Here is a 9,348-nt window from a genome sequence, read left to right as displayed (position 1 = left end):
TTACGTCAATTCCATTTTAGAGACTGTGAAAGTAATGTACAATGAAAGTTCACTTACAGATATCTAGAATTGAAAACATAATGTACTCCTCTTGGCCACCAGTCATAATCAAGTATCTTCAACATCTATCAAAAACAAGAGGCCCATGGGCCACATCGCCCATCTGAGTACTTTGGCTAGGAAAAATCCGTTCAGTTTTGAAAAGTTGAAATGTAAAAGTGCTCTCTGGTGGGATGATTTAAACAAACTTGAATGGACACTTCCTGAGGATGCTTCCATATAAATAGGACCAATCATGGCTTTATTGTACATCAGAAGAAGATTTTTAAAGATTTTTCCTATGTATTCCCATGTAAAACTTTGATCCCCCATTGTGGCCCCCACTTCCTGCGGGGGGTCATGATTTGAAAAAAAATTGATTCTGCACTCTCTGAGGATGTTTCCATATGAATAGGACCAATCACGGCTTTGCTGTTCTTGAAAAGGAGATTTTTAAAGATTTTTCCATTGTATTCCTATGTAAAATTTGATCGCTCATTGTGGCCCCCACTAGCCCAGGGGGTCATGATTTTGACAAACTTTATTCTACGCTATCTAAGGATGATTCCACATAAGTTTCATATTTTCTACTACAGTGGTTCTTGAGAAGAAGATTTTCGAAAGATGCCATTAATTTTTCACGAATTCATAATTATCTCCCTTTGAAGAGGGCATGTCCCTTCATTTGAATTAACTTGAATCCCCTTTACCCAAGGATACTTTGTGGCAAGTTTGGTTGAAATTAGCCCAATGGTTCTTGAGAAGTAAAAATGTGATGAAAAGTTTACAGACAGACAGACAGACGGACAGACAGACGGATGCCGGACAAAATGTGATCAGAAAAGCTCACTTGAGCCTTCGGCTCAGGTGAGCTAAAAAGTTCACAATTTACAAATCAACAATTTTTGGCTTTGTCTATATGTCTTAAATAATATTCTTATCAAAGTTGCAAAATCAGTAGAAGATTTCTCAAAAATATCATTCAAATAAGCTACTTTTTACTTGCATTAACATTTTCAATCTATATTTTCATACAGTTTTTGCAGTAAGAAATGCTTCCCTGATTAAAAAAATTGAATTAGAAATGAGAGAGAGAGAGAGAGAGAGAGAGAGCTAGGTGATAAAGTACTCTTTTTTTCAAATTTGCAAGTAATTTTGTTTTCTGACATGAGGATTTTAAGACAGCAAAATATGTGTGTTTATTCAGTTATACATCGATCTTCGACTATTGGAGATATGGCATCGATACAAAGTCAAAATATAACACATCGTCGCAAACTACGGTTTTGAGTCCACAAGCTACCTCATGATAGAGAGAATCGATGTGAATCACCCGTGGGTTACCGACGATGAACATAACAGCGTTATAGTTTAGACAAAAAATTACTTCATGGTTGTATTTATTCAATACCTTAACGATTTGACCTTGTATTTAGGTCTTTTTTTATCGAAATGCATAAACTTGTATATTCTGAGATCTGACCTCTTACTCTGAATCAAAAGTTAAACTAAATAGCTGCAAATACTGTTCAATTCTTCTGAGTTATGATCTTTAGACAATAGTAATATGAAACACCGCTTGGAAACATATGAATAATCTTAGGTGGTTCCAGGCAACAGAAATCATAATGACATTTGAGATATGAAGTTGAAGCAATTTTACACACCAAATATGTAAGTATAGCTGATATACATGTTTGGAGGTCCGTGTTTGCTCTGCTCCTATTTTGTATTGTATAATGGACTTTTGAGCTTGAATACTGTTCGTTATCTCCATATATTTCATGTATGAGTTGTTTTTGTTTTTATACATTTTTTAAAACAAGAATTGATATTTTGAAAAATACCGTTTAAAGGAGAGGGTGTGATCAGATCCAATTTGGCCCCTTAATCTGGCACAAAATTCAAAGAACAGTTAAACTTAATAGTTTGTAATTACAATGTATAAGAATGAAATAAGGTCTAGATCAATACCAGAGCCAGATTTGATCTATAGCAACGTCATAAAAGAGTGATATATTGTAAAATTTCAAAATTCTTCCTTTCTGATTTGTTTTACTGATATTTTACCAACAGGGGCATCTTATCCGCTCTGTTCTCTACTACACATATAAAAATACACAAGGGAAGAATCGAAAGTAGCACACGATTTGTAAACAAAGTCAAAAATTAACTTACTTGAGAAAAGTTACACAAATCCTTATGTGCACTAGCGCAAATGATGTCCTAGTACTTATCCAGGCTAAAATACTCCAAATATATCTAATGTAGCTTTTATCCATATAAAACCCCAGCTTTCTGCACAGTTTGAAGATTTTTATAGATGTTTCATATGTATTCCTATGTAAAACTTTGATCCCCCATTGTGGCCCCGCCCTACCCCCGGGGGTTATGATTAAAACAAATTTGAATTTACACTATGTAAAGAAGGTTTCATATGAGTTTCAGCTTTTTTTGGACCAGTGGTTCTTGAGAAGAAGATTTTTAAAAGATACCACCAAATTTTCACTAATTCTTAATTATCTCCTCTTGAAAGAGGGTGTGGTTATTCATTTGAATTACTTGAATCCCTCTATCCAAGAATACTTTGTGGCAAGTTTGGTTGAAATTGGCCCAGTGATTCTGGAGAAGTCGAAAATGTGAAACGTTTACAGACGGACGGACAGACGACGGACAAAATGTGATCAGAAAAGCCCACTTGAGCTTTAAACTCAGATGAGCTAAATTTCCTGTGAAATGTAACAAAATAAAACCAAAACTTAATATTAATTTACAATACGATTAAAATATGAACTGTCAGAAGACTCAGAACAAAATAACACGTCAAAATTAAAACGTTATTGGTGTTTTAATATCAAAATATAATTGAAGACCAAGAATGAAATATAATTTAGATTCTAAGAATGCTGAAATTCATGTGGGCCCATGAATTTTACATCTTTTGAAGAGGCACCCTTGCTCATTATAACCATGTACTTAGTTTGTCTGCTAAATATACAGGTTAAAAGAAGCTTTTTAAAGAAGTTATGCATTTTCACTACATGATCAATAAAGTACGCCCCCTACACCAGAACCTCTGACACAGGGGCCATGAATTTCATAGATTTGGGAAAGGGCTTAGGGCTTATTTACAATCATGCAAACAATTTGACTGGATGATGTTCAGGAGTTAACAAAAAGATGTTATAGATTGCATTAATTTTGATGGTTTTAGCCCAACCACTTAGGTCCGTCTGAGTGGGGAGACATGAAACATGAAATTCCCAATTTTTGTTCTCATTTACCCATAGATGCATAGATGTTGTATGCTAAAATTGGTTGAAATTTCCAGAGAAGAAATTAAACTGAACATATTTAAAAGTTTACGACCGACGGACGAAAGTCACCGGACAAAACAGATAGCAGCAGATCATTTGAGGGACTCAGGAATGTTTAGTTGATTAGTCAGTGGAATTACAATTTTTTTTTTAATTTTGCAATTAGAGAAGCCAAATACTGATTTAACATTGTATGTTTGATAACTTGAAAGCCCTAATTTTCGATCACTAAGGTTCCACAAATCGGCTTCAAAAATATCTTTCTCTCTCACTTTTCGTTTTTGTTCTTGCATGGATCTTAAGCAAACACGGAATTTCCTTTTATGTAATGGTAGGGAGATTTAGTCCAACAGGGTATCTTTGATGTTTAATAATGTCTGGATTTCCTCGGAATAAATGATGTTGCAGGTGGCAGTGAAGCTTCTACTATGCAATATTGGATCCTATCCTGTTCTATATTAACACAAGATTACATGCTTTACAAACTCGGTTTTGAAGCTGAATTCAATATAATTTTCTGTATTCTTCATTGCCTCCCGTAAAGATGTGACTGTTTGTTTCAAAGTTATGGAAATTCCGATTTCTTAATACCAATATTTTTGCAAGCGTTCTAATATCAGCTTTCTCTCTACCGCCGCAAAGTAATTAAAGAAAGTGTAATAGCCAGATCGCGCAAATTATTATACGTCGGGTTGTTAAATACCGCTAGATTATTGTTATTCAAATGAGAAAGTTCAATAAAGGCATTGATTTCTTCTTGTATTAATATCAGGAACACAGAAGATCTTCGGCACGTGTCGTCGGTTAACTGTTCAGAGAACAATGCTAATTTGTATTGTCTCTGAACGGGGCGTTTAGCGCCAACGGATAGCTTCAGAAACCGGAATCTTCTTTCAATGTCCGATTCGACTTTTCTACAAATGATTTACAATGGACGCCATTAAAGAACCGTTTCCGTTTGTCACAAAACGGAAGGTTGCAACGCCATTAAATCACTTAGTAAAGGCATTAAGGCAGATTACAGTGTACATAATTGATAAAGAATGTCTCAAACAAAATAATGATTTATAAATGCGACGTTACTGAATGTGTCTTGTGAGATCCACCATGAACATAAAAAAAGAGAGAAATCTGAGAAAAAAAATAGTTTAATCAAACGAGAAAGCCAAACTGTTTGTTTCTTTTTGTATCATATGAAATCATTGAAACCTATTAGCCAGCAAGGGAAAAGCATGTGCGTTCATCAAAAACATCTTTGGATTTACTTTTGTGAAAAAAAAAATATAGCTATAGTATGTTTTGAAGTATTCTTTGTTTCTCCAGATAAAAGTGCCAGACATCTTACATCATTGTCACGTACTGATCAGTTAAAAATAATAAACAATTAAGTAAAATTAGTTTTGACAAAACAAGGATAAGAAATATTTGTTTTTCAGTATTCAATGTTTTCATGCCGGGATTTAACTAAAAATTATGCTTTAGGTTCTTTAGAAAAAATCAAAAATATAAAAAAAAAATTATCACTAATATCCACGTGTGTGTCGAGAGACATGCAAAACACGATCTTGGTGATAAACAACGTTTTCTTGAATAATTTGCACATAATATCGAAGGACACCAAATGTCTACGATTAACACTATGCTTTTGTGTTGCAAAATCTGTTTTAAATCCTTTTCATACCTTAATGAATTATATTTCTATCTTTTTTCTGTTTTGCGAATTTTTATGGCTATAGCTGTGGGGACCACAGGTACTTCGCTCGCTTGATTGTTTTCTTACTGTATCTTAATTGTCTTGTTATCTTTCCTTAAGAGGTCCAATAATTTGAAATTTTACATTTTTTACTTTTAGTGTTACATTTTTTACCATTTTACTCTAAATGTATGCAACGTTGCAGACCTTATAACTTTATTAAATGCTGATTTTATTATTAGCATCTACTTAAACAAAACAATAGATACGAAGTTCTGTAGTCTAGAAACCTACATTCCTCGACCTTCCCACCTAAAAAAAAAACTTAGATATTCAAAGCTACCATGCAATATGCTGACTTCCCTAATATTTTGAATAATTAAAGTAGGAGATTTATAGTATAGACGAAATTATTTGCAATTTTTCTTGAAAGATCCCTTTGTGCTTAAGCAATGTGTTTAATTTGAAGTAGTTAATCGAAGTTAATCGAACATCAAACTTCTCCTTCAAAATAAAAAATTGCATTATACTTGTGGTTGAAATTTTGAAGAATTTTCGCATTGGGATTTAATTCCTTTACAGCTGTATCTCTGCTGAACCGGTGTGTAATTCCAATGAAAACAAACAAAGCCATCAAAACACAAGCGTGCTGTAAATGGAGACATTTGTCATTTATCATATGAGTAACAATATCATTTTAACATTTAGTTGTATCAAAGATCAGAATGGTTAAATCTCCGGATTTGTCAAGACCAGTGTCGGGCTGGAGATTATCTTCAGGTGTCGCGCAACAATGGCGCGGCGTCTTCAGGAAGACCGCAACCAAACTCTGACAAATAGCTTACATCCTTCTGTCATAATCCAATAAGCAGGAGCTGAATAAAAATAGAATTTGAATCTCATTTGTCTTACTGGAAACGTTTCATTGCGTAGATTTTTGCCTGTCCTTTCGGAATGCGGGAATCCGCTAGTGTACCTGACGATTACCGAATACTATAGCATGACGCTGTTGTTGTGCAAGTACTGGACTTAACCATCTTGTCAAATACCCCCTGCCGAATAGCTAACACCTCACTTTCACTGTGTAAATTCGCGACACTTGTGGAATTAACTTGGGCTATGTGGTCTATTAATCATAATTCACATGGCTTTTGCGATAACTGTTATTTGGTAAACCACTTTTCGGTAGTTTGTTCTATGTACCCTTTCTTGCTTCAGTTTGTTTTTTTTTTAAATCAATTTTTCGACTTCTATTTATTTAGATTATAATATTCATATCTTTTATATTTGACTCCAGTTTCCCCTGCGAAGGGATTGCAACATTTTTACCCATACCTACTCGAAGAGTCTCTTTTATTTCCAAATTCCCACCTGCGTTATTTGTTCTTTTCATCATATTATTGAGTAAATCCCAGGGGTTGAAAACGAGAGTATTTTTAAAGTGTTCAGATAATTAACCGTACATCAAAGAACAAAAAAATAGGAGCTTGCTCACCGTTGTCTGTAGCAAGCGATAAATGGACTAGAACACCCAGGTGAAGGTCGTTTGTGCACTCACACGTGACTACGATTCAAAATGAGTTATAGTCCGTATATGTGGTTGTTTGTGATAACATGTCATCACTTTGTGTGGTAGTGTGACCGGATCTGGCAGCATATCACACCAATGGATAAGTGGATATCACCAGATGGTAGAAAAAAATTTAAGTTCATTGTAGTTAGAAAAAAAATGACTTGATTAAATAAAAGAGAAAGCTTCCTGGGAGGTAAAAATGATTGGTTTCATTAATGGGTATTTATTTTCAACAGAAAATATTTTTAATGATATCGTTTTGGACAGTAGTGACAATATATATATATATATATATATATATATATATATATATATATATATATATATATATATATTGATTGATTGAAGAAGGACAAAAACATGATTTTCATAACATAAAAGAATTATTGCAAGTTAAGCTTTTGTTGTTTAATTTCAGCACTTTTTATTAGAAGTGCGACTGCCTCGTAAATTGCAAATTCGAAACCAATCGGTAACAAGTTGGTTCAGTGTGCCCCTAAGCGAACAGTGGCAAAAGATATCCAATATTAGGAAGGGGGCGGGGAAAATGAAATACTTAAGAAATCAAACACCACGAATATCCTCGGGTTATGACTTTTCATTAGCTCTTTGCCGGCGAACAAGTTACAAGCACGTGCACTCGCTTTGGTCGTGCGGACGGAAAACGATTTTCCGTCGCTGTAGAGTCAGTGTGCGCATGCGCTTCGAGTCATGGTGATGCCGGAGGGTTCCAATAAAGTTGGAGCGAACAGATTAAAAACTCCAGTGTAAAATTTCACCTGTTGTTAAGCGTGCATTACAGATTATGCCCGATGGCACCTAAAAGAAAGTATCAATTTGAATGCCATAGTTTTAGTTTGCTCCATCAAGACTTCCTAACCTTATAACATAGTATTGGTATCTTGGCCTGTACTTGCTGTCTAATATTTCTTTTTGATTTACTCGCTTCTGTTAAGATATTTGTATTATTTTCAGAGGGGTGATTTTGGTCAAATAACATTTCGTTCAGAAACAGATGTTATTATGAAAACTTAATGCACAATTTTATAGTAATTATTTTATATATATATATTCACGACCTTAAAAATATATTTGTATTTTTACTATAGTTATATTTAATACTGTTATCATCCAATGTGAATTTCATTTAAAATACATATATATGTATAGTTTTGCGATCGAAGAAAAATCAACTACCAGTATACAATGATCGATTGGTTCAAGAGAGACAACCGCTCCTCCCATAGTTAACCAGACTTAAGTGAAATGTTTTCAAATACTGGATATTATTTATTAGATAATATCCTCCTTGATGAAAATATTTTCTACCGATCGAGCAAATACTGATATACCAAATTAACACCATACAATAAACAAAAATATTTGTATTTACAGTAGTTTATGAATCTTACAGATGGCTAGCCTATAATCTATGTGAAATGATGATTCAATGATAAAAAATGGCAAAATGTCTGTTTTGAATTACATACAGATTTTATCATTTTATTATAAATAATACTTTTCATAGATTGAATTAATAGATTATATGTTGAAATTGAAAGACAGTATTTTTCAATATCTTTTTTTTTTTAAGAGGAGTCATATATTTTTGACAATATCATATGATGAATATCAAGGGTATAACTTCTAGAATACGGAATGCTTTTGTATGATTAAAAAAAACAATGAGTTAAAATAAAATTTAAAAAAAATAATAGAAGTGGGAAAACTAAAGATTTTTTGAACTTTGTATAGATTAATATCAATTATTTTCACATAACTGCGGCGAAAATTAAAGTTCATTGAATTATTGACTTAAACTTTACAAATACCAGGGTGGTCCTGATTTTTTTTTTAATTCTACAAGCAATGATATTTTTCATATAATTATTTTGACATATATTGTAATTGAATAAACTGATGACGAAATAAATAATTATTTAAGAAATCCCAGTTCGTCATGTACTCTTTCTTAGACAAGATAGGATTCAAAAATCTAGTGAAAGACCCAAGGATGTTATTTTTGTTGGGAATGTTGCATGTTAATATGTTAAAATGATACAAGCTCAAGGATCTTCTGAGTACTCTCTCTCTCTCTCTCTCCAACTATGTATCCTTGTATTGTACCTGGTTTTCACTTCTCAATTGTTAAAGGAACATATACATCGTGTTGAATTTAGAAATTTATCATTGCATTGTAATCTGTAACATTCAACTGAATGTTGGTAAAAAATGAAACATTTTGGGGGATTAGAAATTATATGAAATTTATCAATATACTGTATTTTTACCTTCTGAAATAGAGTGCGCTATCCTTGCGCTTTTTGAAGTATTGATCAAAATGAACATTTTCAAAATTTACATGCTAAACCTTTAAATCTGTTTAATACAATATTTTTTTTTTTAAGTTGATAGATCCAAATAATGCGAAATCAATCAACGCTAAAACCTTTAGTTTAGCATGAACATGCGACAGAGGATCTGTCAAATAACAAATTGTTTTCCATTGTCGTTTACTAAAACCAACAACCAGTATGCACCACTGAAAGCATAATCTCTCCAAGATAAATACCACTGAATCAGAGAATAGGAATTTTAAAGACCAAAAATTCAGAATTCAATATTATGTCATCTGGATGACAATATATTGATGAGTTTACGCAGGTCCATGAATTCTCGTACATCTATACGATACTTCTCTGTGTTATATTAAACAATGCATTTAA

The sequence above is a fragment of the Saccostrea echinata genome, unplaced genomic scaffold, assembly GCF_033153115.1.
Source record: "Saccostrea echinata isolate AGI-Se365-2 ecotype Australia unplaced genomic scaffold, CSIRO_AGI_Sech_v1 ptg000030l, whole genome shotgun sequence".
Classification (NCBI taxonomy): Eukaryota; Metazoa; Mollusca; class Bivalvia; order Ostreida; family Ostreidae; genus Saccostrea; species Saccostrea echinata.
This window is presented reverse-complemented; position numbering follows the sequence as displayed.